The 13415-nt window shown below is 40.4% G+C and overlaps 1 pseudogene; it reads right to left on the bottom strand.

Moving 5' to 3' along the window:
• Nucleotides 1–7385: 7385 nt before the first annotated feature.
• On the bottom strand, nucleotides 7386–8626 carry LOC110205052 (high mobility group protein B3 pseudogene; annotated as a pseudogene).
• Between the last annotated feature and the right edge of the window lie 4789 nt (nucleotides 8627–13415).

The raw sequence follows: 13415 nt of genomic DNA, 5'->3' as shown, positions 1-13415 counted from the left end.
GAGCGAGGGGAGGAGGGGGGGAAGGGGAAAAAAAGGGGAAAGGGAGGAGGAGACAGGAGTCTGAAGTAGGAGAAAGAAGGATAGAAGGCTTCTACATCACCCAGGAGATATTAAGTGTATTTATACCAAGAGAACACTCAATTTTGGAATTTTAGTTAAAAACTGAGATGCTTTTTTTTTAAGGGAATGGAGGAGCAAAGAGAGGAAGATAAGGTAATAGAAAAGGAGAAGGACAAGTAGAGGGAAAGAAATAGGGGAGTGAAGATATGAAGACAGAAGGGAAGAGAGGAAACAGTGTAGATCGGATTGGAAATCTCAAATGGGAGGAGTTAAGGAAAGCAGACTGGAGAGGCAAAGGAGAGAGGAGAAGAGGTGTGCTCACTCTAAAGTGAGGAGGTGGAAAATTAATTTCCCACCCCACTTCCAGTGTGCCCCAGCTCAAACACTAGTTTAGAGGAGCCTGGGTTGGGGGCTTTCCAGCCACATTTCAAGTGCCTTCTGAGTTATAATCACAGATGGTTCTAAATGCATAAAATAAGATACAATATAAATAATAATTCCCCACAGGAATGTGAGCCAGATTCATTAGTTAATATCTGTGAAGCGATTTAGGACTGGAGGAAAAATTGCAGCAAATCCTAATAGCATTCCACATTTTAAAAGAGCTTTCATCTGAAGATCTCCAATCACTTGAAGGATAATCCACACAATCCCCCCAAGATCCATACCACACAAAGAAGAGACAGAGAAAGTACCACTCATTTGGGAAAGGAGGCCCAGAGCAGTTTGATGTCTTCTTTCCTGGAGGTTGTAGGGCACATAGCACTTGGACAGTGGGGTTTCCCTTGGTTCCAGAAGAATGAAGCTTTGGAGGTGACAACCAGTGTGTAGGAAGATGCTGATGGAGAAGCTGCCGCCTCAGTGGGCAGCCCAGGTAACCCACAGTTGTGAGTTGCCAAGTTTCAGCAATTTAGTTGGTTGTGCATTTGTGAAATGAGAGCCCCTAGTCCCCAGACTCCCAGGGAAGCATGTTCAGACCAGATGTTTCAAGACAAGGAAGCACTGGTTTTTCTGCATGGCCCTGACCACTCATGATCTTTACCCATTTCTCTGAAGGCTCTTCCTTGGACCCAAGAAGCAGCTCCATATGACAGTCTCTCTTCTGCTTTCCTTTACCAAGGCCTGTGAAGAGCTTTCACCCATCTTATTGACCTTGACTTTCCTGTCTTCCCCAGGGTCCAGCACAATGAATTGCAAATAATAGATGCTTAATACTTGATTAATTAATAAATGGCTTTTCAAATTTAATTTAAAAATACCCTTGCCTTTATTGTGTTTTGTATCATTTCAAAGCCTTTTCAAGTCTCATTTGATTAGAGATCCCCCCACCCCACCATCCATATTATTATCTCCATTCTGCAGATAAGAAGACTGAGGCAGTGAGGAGACTTCAGAAAACTTCCCTTTGGGTGAGATCCAGAATTTTTTCTTGGTTGAGCTGAATTAACCTGCTCCTAGTGGGAGAGCTCCTTCACTATGTATTGTCTGGCATATATGTTCCTAAATATACTTTCTCTGATTTCTGTTTTTGCTGTCAACTTGGATAAATGAGTTTCTTGGTTTAAAAAAAAAAAGTTACAGCCACAGCAACATGGTACGTACTGTATGCTGAAGACCCAGGACTAGAACTTTGTCTCCTTACTTTCAGAGTGCTGCTCTTTCCTCTACAACACCCTACCTCAATTTCTACCTGCTTGTCAGACCAACCTCACCTGGGCATTACCCCACTCAATCACCAACACCAGAAATGGTGACCTGAGAAACTGAAGGTAACAGAGAATGTTTTCCATGCCAAGGACAGGGCTTCCAAACCCTTGGTGCTTTCTAGAGTCGTTATTTACCTGATGCTTCCTGTCTTGTCATGTGTCATGAGAGTCCATATAAGTGTTCTGTTGACAAGAACCCTTAACCAGGGATCATCCAGGGAGTCATTTCATTCTTTGTATTTTAATTTGTAGTATGAGCATAATGCCTTTGCATATAGTAGGGGCTTAATAAATGTTTGTTTATTGATTGCTTGATTGGCACTGTTCTTAGGGACAGAGCAGAATACAGCTTTTTCCTGGTGAAGTCTGGAGGAGAGAGAGAGAGAGAGAGAGAGAGAGAGAGAGAGAGAGAGAGAGAGAGAGAGAAGCAGCCAGAGAAGAAAATGTATAATTGGCAGTGTGAAGAGGGATAGGTAAGAGGAAGTGGAAAGACTGCCTATTCAAACAGTCAGTTCAAGAAACCTTCAGTCACAATCTTCCTCTCAGCTCCTTCAACATCTCTGCATATGGGCCATGCCTGAAAGGCCCTTATTTTTGAGGGAGAAAGCAGAGGGAGAAACAGAGACACAGAACCATAAAAAGGAGAGAAAATACTCTGTCTAGAAAGATACTGAGGCAGAAATAGAAAGAGACAAACAACAACAAAATATATATATATATATATAGTAAGTATGTATGTATGTACGTATGTATGTATTTTACAGACCAAGAGTTCTGAGCTCCAAAGGTTGATTGTAAGACTTTAGAATGAGGAAAAGAGAGGAGCAGAAGAGCTGAAGGTCAATGAGGTTCCCAAACCCGAGCAAACAATTCTCTGCTCTGCTTTCTGTCTAGTTTTTCTGAGTATTAGAAAAAATGCACACGGTCTCTTCTAAGCTAGCAGTTCTTACATTGGGGATGTTCCTTGGTTAGATCTTCATAGCAGTTGCCTTTGCCTAGGCTGCCATGAAGTCTATTTTATTTCATGAACCCTTTATCAGCCTTCAGTCTTTGATCATCATTTAAAAAAAAAAAGGAAAGAAAAGAAATGCACTCAATGGAATTCCAAGTTAATCAAGCGAGAAGTGTTATTTGAGATGTTTTCCTGATTATCCCAACCAAAGAATAAAAGCCTCAATAACTTCGGGGGCTCAAGGCAGTTCTAATGCAATTAGGAGCATTCTAGGCATAGAATGTTCACTTCAAATCAGTTGCATGCTGAGGAGACACCCTTCAAAAAATTAAAAAAAGATATGTTCATAAGGACACACAGAAAGCCTGGCTACTTTGCAAATGAATTGACCCAGTTGCAAATCTGCATATTGGACTAGCCCAAGTACAGAGAAAATCTACAGTCAGACATAAATAAACAATGAAGCAGATTTAAAGGACACTTTCTTTGAGTAAAAAACAAAAGATTTTATTTTGAAAACCCTTTGTTGAGCTGACAGTTGGCTCAACAACAATGAAATTCAATTTGATTCACCAAGCATTTTTTTATTATTCACCAAGCGGTTTTTATGATTATTGCCATAAGTGAGCATTTGATAGACTCCCACAGATAACCTGCTCGAACCCCCAGCCAAACTCTGGGGAATAAATACATAGTCTTTTGGGAAATAACAGTTTTTATGTTTTGATGTACTTGTCACACAGATCAACTTGGACAGATAGGGCAGAGATATACCAGCCTTGGGAAAAATGAAGGACTGAAGGTGAAACTGTATGTACACATGTGTGAAGCACTGTCCCAGGCACTGTGGATAGATATAAACACAAAACTTAAGCAACCCCTGCCCTCAAGCAGCTTCTCTTCTACTGGAGGTTACAACAATAACATATCTAAAACCCTTTCTGGGTCCCTAGAAGGCAGTTGATGACTACTTCTTCCCTCAGGGTTCTGAGATTGGGGTATACTAATGCTGTCTCTCCTTCATAAGTCTCCATCCACTTTGCTCTCCAATATCAATTAACAATTGACATCAATTAGCTTTTACAAAGGAACATTTATTGAGAAGGTGCAGCAGGGATTGAAGTACAAAAGCATTCCACCAAGCCATGGAGCAAATTCCCCCTCCTGAACACACACAAACACACACATACACAAACACACACACAACACACACACACACACACACACACACACACACACATACATACACATGGTCCCTAAAGAAAGTGAGCTCAGACTTAAAGCACAAAATTACTGAACTACACATCTCAGGAACTTGTGGGACTAAAGGGTCCCTCAAGACTGCTAGCCTCAGGAGTCCTCTTCTCCCTTTAAGGAGCCCTTACCACAGCTGTCCCTCCTGAGCCAAACAAAAGATGTTTTCATCTCATGGTCACTCATGGTCATTAACAAGGCTTTGATTACACACAGTTAAGAAAAAACAAAATAATCTAAAAGGGAAGAGAGTAGATATAAGCAAGGGATCAAAAAAGACTTCCATAGGAGATGGAAAAGGCTGTGTTGGAAGAAGGCAAGGACTCTAAGAGGTAGAGGTGGAAAGCGAAAGCATTCTAGGCATAAGGAAATGGAGAGAAGGAGACTTACAACCAAAACTTTCACTAAGTGACAAAATAATACAATAAGGAAAAATTTCTTAACAGTGAGCATATCCCAAGGTGACACAGGGTGCCTTGGAAAACAGTGGGCTCCCCTACCTACTGGGAGTGTTTAAGCAGGTCTGAAAGATGACTTACTAGGGATGCTATAGATGGGGTTCCAATTTACATTCAGGGAGGACTAAGGGTCTCTAAGGTCACTGGATCTGAAGTATGGCCTTCCATTGCCTGGCTCAACATCTGAGAGGGGATGGATACTTAACAGTATTTCCCTACCTGATTTTAGCAGTTGGTGTAAAATGGAGGGAAATGATTCCTTGTTATATTGTAGACTCCTGCTGTGGCTGGAATAATTTTCTTTCTTGGTGCTTTAAGCTCCACTCAGGGGCTTCCCAGATGCTCCTTCAGAAGGAATGACCATTTGGATGAAATAATGCAAGTAATGCTTGAAGTAATAAGACACATTTACTAGGATAACACAGGATCACAGACTGAGAGACAGCGGGGTCCTGGGAGGTCATCCAGCCAAACCCCCCATTTGACAGATGAGGGAACTGAGGCCCATAGATGAAGTGACCTGTCCCAGGTCATACAGGTAGTAAGTAGCAAATCCAAGATTCCAATCCAAGTTCTCTAATTCCAAATTCAGTGCTACTTCCGTTACAGTAAGCACTTCTTAAGCACCTGTTTTGTGCAGGCATTGACATTAAGTGATGGGTATATAGAGACAGTTTACACCTCGTTCCTTCCAGTGAGAAGTCCAGTTTGACTAGAGCTTGGAGCATGGAGAAGGTAGTAATGTCAAATAAGAATGGAAAGGTAGGAGGTTGTACCAAATTGAGATGAGTATTCAACCCCAGGCTAAGAATGTGAGCTTTTTTTTCTTTATTAAACAGATTTGTTGTTGTATACATATACATATATGTACATACATGTGCATGCATTTTTATAGATACATACACATATAGACATAGACATACATGCATATACACATAGACTTAGATAAAAATACACATAGACATAGACATAGATACATATACACACAGATACAGACACACACACATGTCTGACTCTCTATGACCCTGCAGACCATAGCAAGCCTAGCAAGCCAATACTGTTCATGAAGTTTTCTTGGCAAAGATACTGGAGTGGTTTATAATTCCCTTCTGCAGTGGATTAAGGGAAATAGAGGTTAAGTGACTTGCCCAGGGTCACATAGCTGGATCTGAAGGTTTTCCTGTCTCCAGACCCAGTGCTCTGTCCACTGAGCCACCTAGCTGCCTCATTACACAGATACTTTCCAATAAACACTCATAGAAATCCTTTTACGATGTGTATCTCCTCCCCTCTACCAAAGTTAGATGATCAATTGTTAACAAAAAAGGAAAGATGTGTCCCTTAATCTACTAGTGTGGTGCTAGCATTCATCAGTTTGTTGCCTCTTCACGGCTACTTTGTTGTATTACTATTGTGTACATTGCTCTCTCGGTTCCACTTTCTTTACTCTGTATCATTTCAGACAAGTCTTTCCATGCTTCCTCTGTGTTCTTCATTCCTCAGAGTACTGTAATTTCCATCACTCTTACTTATATATCACAATTTCCCCCCAACTTTTCCAATTGCTGGGCAGAGTTTGAACTTTGTTCAGTAGGTAACTGGGAACTGTTTCCATCCAGTGCATGTCAACAATAACAATTATCCCTTCTCACAAATATGGTACACGAAGCTCACAAAGCAGAATGGCACTCCTGGATAGCACAGTCTGTTTCTATTGGTCTTTGTATCCCCAGGGTTGGCCAAAGTATTTGTCGTACAGGAGGCCCTTAATAGATACTTATTGAGTTGACAAGAGCTTGGAGCATGGAGAAGATAGTAATGTGAAATAAGAATGGAAAGGTAGGGGGTTGTACCAAATTGGGATGAGTATTAAATCCCAGGCTAAGGAATGTGAGCTTTATTTCCTTTATTAAACAGATTTATTGTTGAATAAGTATACACATGTATACATATGCGCCTGTATTTGTATAGACATACATATATAGACATAGATGCAAATATACAGACATAGATACATATACACATAGACATAGACACACATACATGTCTGACTCTCCACATCTATCATCTCATTTAATTTTTATAAACAACCCTATTAATTAGGGTTGGCAGAGAGGATTATCCCACAAACTACAGGAAAGGAAACTGGAAAGTTAAATAACCTGCTCAAGGTCACAGAGCTTGGGAGTAGTAGATCTGAGCCTAGAACCTAGGTTTCTTCCTTTAAAAAAATAGTAATGCTGTTTTTTTTTATTTTAAAAGCATTTTAACATTCTACGCATACAAAAAAAAACCCACAACAAAATGTTCCAAATATTAGGTACAGGATGTATTTTAATTTCCATTCCTACATTGTCTTTTCCTTTTATTGAAAAAGAGGTCGTTTCCATTTAAAAACAACCAAAAAATCACTTTTTATACCAATTGAAACCCTATCCCCTTTCCACATCTAAGAATGTCAACAGTCTGCCAATTTACTTTATACAAAATGACAACTTTATGTTAGATGGATAATTATTGTACATAGGGCTATTCTAACAGTGCATGCTTTGGGCCATGGTATTCTTGAAAGATCCAAATTAATACTCTAAGATATCATAATTTCAAATATTTAAGAAAAGAATTTGTCTACTTTTACTATAGATAAATGGAAATAATATGTATATGCATATATATGTGCACATATGTTCATGTGTATACTCACACATGTTTATATGTATATTTGGGTTTGTGAAGTTATGTAGATGCCCCCACTCTCCAGATATATGGAGGGGGAGCATAAGTTTCCCATCTAGAATTTCTAACCAATAATCATAATTATCACACACAAAAAAGCCTGAAAAATTTGTAAATGCTTTTTTATAGCAACAGCAAAATTCACACAGAGAGGAAAACGCTAAATTTCCTTTTCATTTTTAAAACATTTGGAAATAGGTACAACTTTATACAACAGTTTCAAAGTGCTCATAACATCTACATCCACGTCACATAAACCAGGCAAAATATCTAGAGCATCTGTTTCTAGTTTTAAACATTGAATACTACAAATGCAGTTGACACTGTGTCAATAAAGGTGCTTCATTAAGAGTTTCCTCTACTCTCTGTTATCTAAAAGACAAATAATATGCAGTTTTATTCATCTTCCTCTTCCTCCTCTCCCTCTTTCTTCCCCTTCACTTGTTTTTGGGAAGCTTTAGCTGTTCCCTTTGCATCATCAAACTTTCCTGTAGACTTAGAATCAGCAACATCCTTTTCATATTTTTCCTTCAGCTTTGCTGCCTTATTGTTGTATAGCAGCTTTTTATTATCACTCAGATTATTCCACATCTCATCAAGTAATTTTTTTTTGATCCATTCCCACTGGATATCCCAGGATTTGTAGATTTTTTTTTCTCAAGATTTTTCTGAATAGAATAGGGAGAAGCCAAATGGGAACCATTTGGGAGCATTAGGATTCTTTTTCTTCTTACCTTTAGTTGGTCCATAATCCTTTATCTACTGATCACCATAATTTATCAGCCTTTGACATTTTGTCAAACTTGGATTTTTCCTTCTCAGATATTTACTTCCATCTTTCTGAACACTTCTTTGAAAATTCTGCAAAGTTGACAAGAACTTCAGGATTTTCTTCTTATGTTCTTCACAGCTTCTTTGTACAAAGAAGGCACAAGTAGACATTTTGCCTTTTGGTTTCTTTGGGTCACCTTTAGCCCACTCTAGTGTGTAACTGTATGGTTTGCTAGACTCCCCAGGTTTCCTCCCAATTCTGAATCCAGTAATCTTTCCCCTATGCCTCATGGCATGGACCTGGACAAAAGGAGTTTTCTTGGGATGACTGTCTGATCTCCACTCATTTGTATATGAAAGTGAAGCTAAAATCACTGACAAATAAATCAGCAGGGTCTTCGGTTAAAAATTCTCTGGCAAAAAAAAAATCCCTAGATGCTAGGTAGGCAAATGATCAATTTATCCCCATGATAATTGATCATGTCTCCTGTGACTTTGCTAGGTCCCTGAGCCCTGGCCGGGAGTGTTTACACTCTAAACCTCAATTTCTGTTCCATAAAACGAGGTAGTTGGACTAGACAATTGCTAAGGTTGCCTTTAGCTCTAATGTTTGAGGTTAAAAAAATTTTTGTTACTTTGAGGAAAAAGCTTTGCTAGCATTTCAAGCATGTGACACTTACTGCGTTAAGCACTGGAGATATAAAATTGATTGAAATGCATATTTTGTTGTCTTCTCCATTAGATTGTGAGCTCCTTGAAGGCAGGGACTATCTTTTGCATCTTTCTGTGTTAAGCACTGGGGATACAAAGGAGCTCACAGTCTAATGGAGAAGACAACAAAATATGTGTAAACAAGCTATAGACAAGATGAAAAGGAAATATTTAGCAGAGGGAAAGAACTAGAATTAAGAGGGGGCTTTCTATAGAAGATGGGATTTTAGCAGGGAGTCAGAGGATGCCAGGGGCATCAATAAGCAGAGATGAGGAGGGAGCATGTTCCATACAAGGAGGAGTGCCAGAGAAAATGTCCAGAGTGAAGGGGTGGAGTGTCTTGTTGGTGGAACAGCCCAGAGGCTGGATCAGAGTAAGTGCTGAGGATGAAGGTGTAAGAAGACTGGAAAGGTAGGAAGGGGCTAAGTTATGAAGGGCTTTGAATGCCAGATGGAGGATTTCGTATTTGCTCCTGTAGGTGACAGGGAGCCATTGGAGTTTATAGGAGAGTGACATGAATTTCCCATTCCTCTCCTCTCATCAAACCTTCCCTTGTAATAAAATAGAGTTAAACAAAACAAATTGATACACAGATCAGTGATGACACCATAAGTCTCATTCTACACACCTGGAATCCACCACCTCTCTATGGAAAAAGATGGTTTATCATCAGTTCCCTGGAGTTGATTGCTCTTTGTATCAATAAGAGTTCTGATGTACTTTGGCATTGTTTTTCTTTACCTAATTTCTCACTGTGTGTCTTGGCTGTGTCGTTTTCTTGGTTTGTTTACTTCACTGCACATCAGTTATCTATGTTCTATGGCCCCTTCGAGCTTCAGAATTCAATGATTCCCAATCCTGCTTTCTTTCTCCTCAGACATACTCTTTTCCCTATGACACTCGGTCCATCAGAAACAATGGGATATTGTGTATAGGAGAACTGGCCTTAAAGGCAGGAAGATATGGGTTCAAGTCCAGCCTCTGATACCTATTGACTGCATGACCCCAGACAAGTCACTTAACCTCTGAGTGCTCTAGGCAACTCTCTAAGACTGTACCGTCAGCTAGAGGGAGTTTCCTCCCCAGGAGTGCCCTGTAGCAGTCTCTGGGCCCACTCGGTCTGCCAAACATTTGGTCTGTGAAGGACAGCAGACCAGATTCCTAACAGCTTTCTCCTTGCATTCATCAACGTTTCAGGCCATATACACGCTCAGAAGAAGAGGCTTCAAGGGCCAAATTGTTCTTTTTGAAGTGGAGACCATTTCCAGCGATGGGATCGCTCAAACTCCTCTTAGTTTCCTACTGTGGGAACTGGGATGTTTGGAACATGTAAGTGCAAGCCAAAGGGAATCGGGTTCATTGGAATTCCTTCAACTGTGCTCCCATTAGACAGCCCAGCAGCTGCCTCCCAGAGTCTGCACCTGGTTAACATTAAAAAAAAAAATCCGTGAGCTGACTTGCCCCAGAATTAACATTGCAGTTTGACCTCGGTGTAAACTGAACGCCTCATCACCAAGTCGCCTGCCGGGCAGCTGAGCATTTAATGATTGAACCAGCCTCCCTCCCTGGTTACAGCCCTTGAGAACAGCTCAGTTTGCTGGGGCAGGAAGGAAACTCCAGTGTGTCTGTCCAGGAACACCTGAGCTCAGGCAGATGAGGCACGGTCACGCTGGGGTCTTGCTTCCAGCTGATGAACAAGACAAGCTGTCAGATCTCGTCTGCTCAGAGGAGATGCTGCAGAGAAGGAAGCTAAAAACAAGAAAAATTAGCTGCTTCTTTTTCTTGGGATTTTTAACTGTAACATTCCCTAAGACTGAGGAAAGTTGTAAAAGGATCTCAGTCCTATGACTATTGACACTGGGCCTAAAATCAGTGCTGGCCTTCCCTATCACTACTAATAAACCCATTATCTCCCATTAGCAACATGGCAGAAATAGAAATGTATATAAAGTTAGAGGACTTGGGTTCAGATCTTAGCTCTGTTACAACTTTAGTACCCATGTGATCTTGCCCAAGCCTTCTCCCTTCCCTGGGCTGTTTCCTTTTCTGAAAAAATGAGGAGGTCGAACTAGCTGATTTCTGAGGTTCCAGCAGCCCTGGGAGCCAGTGGTTAAAATTTACCAGCACACCGGTGATAGAATCCAGGTTCTACTCTCTTGCTTTGGCTTCCAGTGCTTTTCCCACCACAGCAGGCTGTTTTACCACCCTCAACCAGAGCAAGACCTCTTCTTCTCTCTTTCCCCATCCTAACCCTGGCCCATTCAGAGCTAGTCAATCATCAGTCACTGTCAGGGAAAAAACCCACAAAAACAAATATAGTGAATTGGCACACATAAGAACTGCAGCAGTCAAAATCCCTAAATCCATCCAGCTTCAAGTGGTGTATGGAAAAAGTACAGGACTCAGAGCCAAGAAACCTGGGTTCGAGTCCTGGCTTTGATGTCTGGACAAATCACTTCAAGCCTGACTTTTCTTCATCCAGAAAAAGAAGAATAGCAACATTTGCACTACAGAGCTTTGCAAACCTTAAAATGAGAGAAACAAGAGTTATTACTTTTCCTGATACTCCCAAGCCCTGAAAGCAATACCTCCTTCCAGAAACTCCCACAATCCTATGCTCTTGGTTCTCTTAAAGCTGTTAATGTAATTTACTCCTTAATGTTGCGTCCCAATCTTCTCTCCTCCTAAAATGTCAGCTCCTTAAAGGCAGGGGCAGGTCCAATCAACTTTATCTACCCTTCCTAGACACCTGTCCCTTCAACCACTCTGCATGGATGTGGATTCAAGTCCTAGCCTTGCCACTTGATGTATGACCCTGAACAAGTCATTTTAATTCTCTGGGTCTCAGTTTCCTCTTCTATAAAATTAGGAAACTAGATGGACATGTTACCACATACCTATAATCCCTGCTACAGGGAGACTGAGGCTGGTGTTATTTCTTGAGCTCAAGAGTTCTGAGATTAAACCAATTTGGTGTCCAAACTAAGTCCAACATTAATATATGTGTATGTCTGGGTGAAAGTCAGGGTTGTGAGGTGGACCAGCCCAGGACCAAACAGATCAAAGTTCCTCTTCCTGATCAGAACGGGACTGGACCCCCTTGCACTTCCAGCCTGGGCAAGATAAAGAGACTTCATCTTTAATAACAAAATTATGAGAGGGCTGAGGTAGCTGGTATCTAAAATCTATTCCAACTCTAGCATTCTGTGAGATGTGGCATCTTATTCCAGTAGCAATCCCTTGTTGAGAAGGGATATGCAGAACATATAGAAGATGATGTCTGGCCTTGGCAAAATCAAAATCCACAGATACGATTATAAATCTTCCTGGAGAAATTCCACTTAAGATAACAATAGAATGTATAAAGTATTTGTGAGTCTACCAGACAAGAGACATACTAGAACTACAATCAATCCTCAACTTTCTTGGGGGTAATGTTCCTAGAAAACGGTGAAAAAGTAAAAAATGTAAATGTTGTTACATTGAACCTAAGGGAAATAGGGGTTAGGTTCCTGTGGCCACCAAAAATTAATCTTTCACTAGAGTTTACTGACAATACACTTTTCTGCATATAATTCTTTTTTTCTCATTTTATATTTTCCCCTAACTACATATTATAACAACTTTTTAACATTTTAAAAAAGCTTTAAGTTCCAAATTCTGTCCCTCCCTCCATTCCCTCCCCCTTGCCTGAGACAGTAAGCAATCTGATACAGTTTATACATGTCTTCATACAATTCTTTGTAACAAAACATTAATTTTGAAATATGCACTTTTCCTAACACAGTAAACTTGAAATAACCTATAAAATGCAGGGGCAAGGAGAGGCTATGCTGAATGGAATGGGGAGGAGCAGGAGTGGAGATATCAGAGTAACTCCCAAGTAAAAAAAAAAAAGACAACCTGCAGTCTCTAATATTCCTTTTGGCTCTGTGGTTGCATTGTTCCCTGATAAAGATCATATGCCTGGGGTGAGACCCTGGCCCTAACCCAGCATATCCAGCCACTAGTCTTGCCAGGGATGACCACCATCTCATTTACCTACAAACTTAGCCACTTTTCCATTTTTTCAATTCCCTCATCACACACTTGACAGGTTACTTTAGCAGTTTCTGGAGAGGATTCACTATTACTTTTACAAATGCTTTCCTCAATTTTGTGGATATAAACTTTCCATGCATTCCTGCCTCTCATTTTTTTTCTCTACTGCACATAGTTACAAATGTGTGTGGTTACCAATGTGAAAATGAAAATGAGGTTACTAATAAAATCACACAAATGTTTGAAGTCACAAAAGTTAAATGGTGATCATTGATTGACTACATGTGAATACTGCTACAAAACACTCTTTATATAAATATAGGCCTAAATAAATGGAGAAATATTCATTGCTCATGGGTAGGCCAAGCCAACATAATAAAAATGACAATACTATTTATAATAAATAAATAAATAATAATATAATAATAAAAAGAGACAGCCCTGCCCTCAAGGGACTTACAATCTAATGGGAGGAGACAACACCCAAAAAGGAGACAGGAAGGTGGGAGGCACAAGGGGTTATCTTGTTCCTTGGAGCTGAAACCAGGAAGAACAGTAGATGGGAAGTGGAGTGAGCTGAGTCCAGTTTCTGCTCCACATAAAGGAAAGCACTTGATAGTCACCCTCTAGCCCTCCAATCAGAGGAGAGAAGAAGGGTGAGGGTGAGGGCGTCAATCAAGGCTTGAGTTAGCAGCATAGAGATGAGACAAGAGGTGATGAGCTTAT

The sequence above is a fragment of the Phascolarctos cinereus genome, unplaced genomic scaffold (genome assembly GCF_003287225.1).
Source record: "Phascolarctos cinereus isolate Bilbo 61053 unplaced genomic scaffold, phaCin_HiC Scaffold_2;HRSCAF=192, whole genome shotgun sequence".
In the NCBI taxonomy this organism is placed as follows: domain Eukaryota; kingdom Metazoa; phylum Chordata; class Mammalia; order Diprotodontia; family Phascolarctidae; genus Phascolarctos; species Phascolarctos cinereus.
Note: the sequence above shows the minus strand (reverse complement) of the source record. Positions and strands in the feature narration are given on the sequence as shown.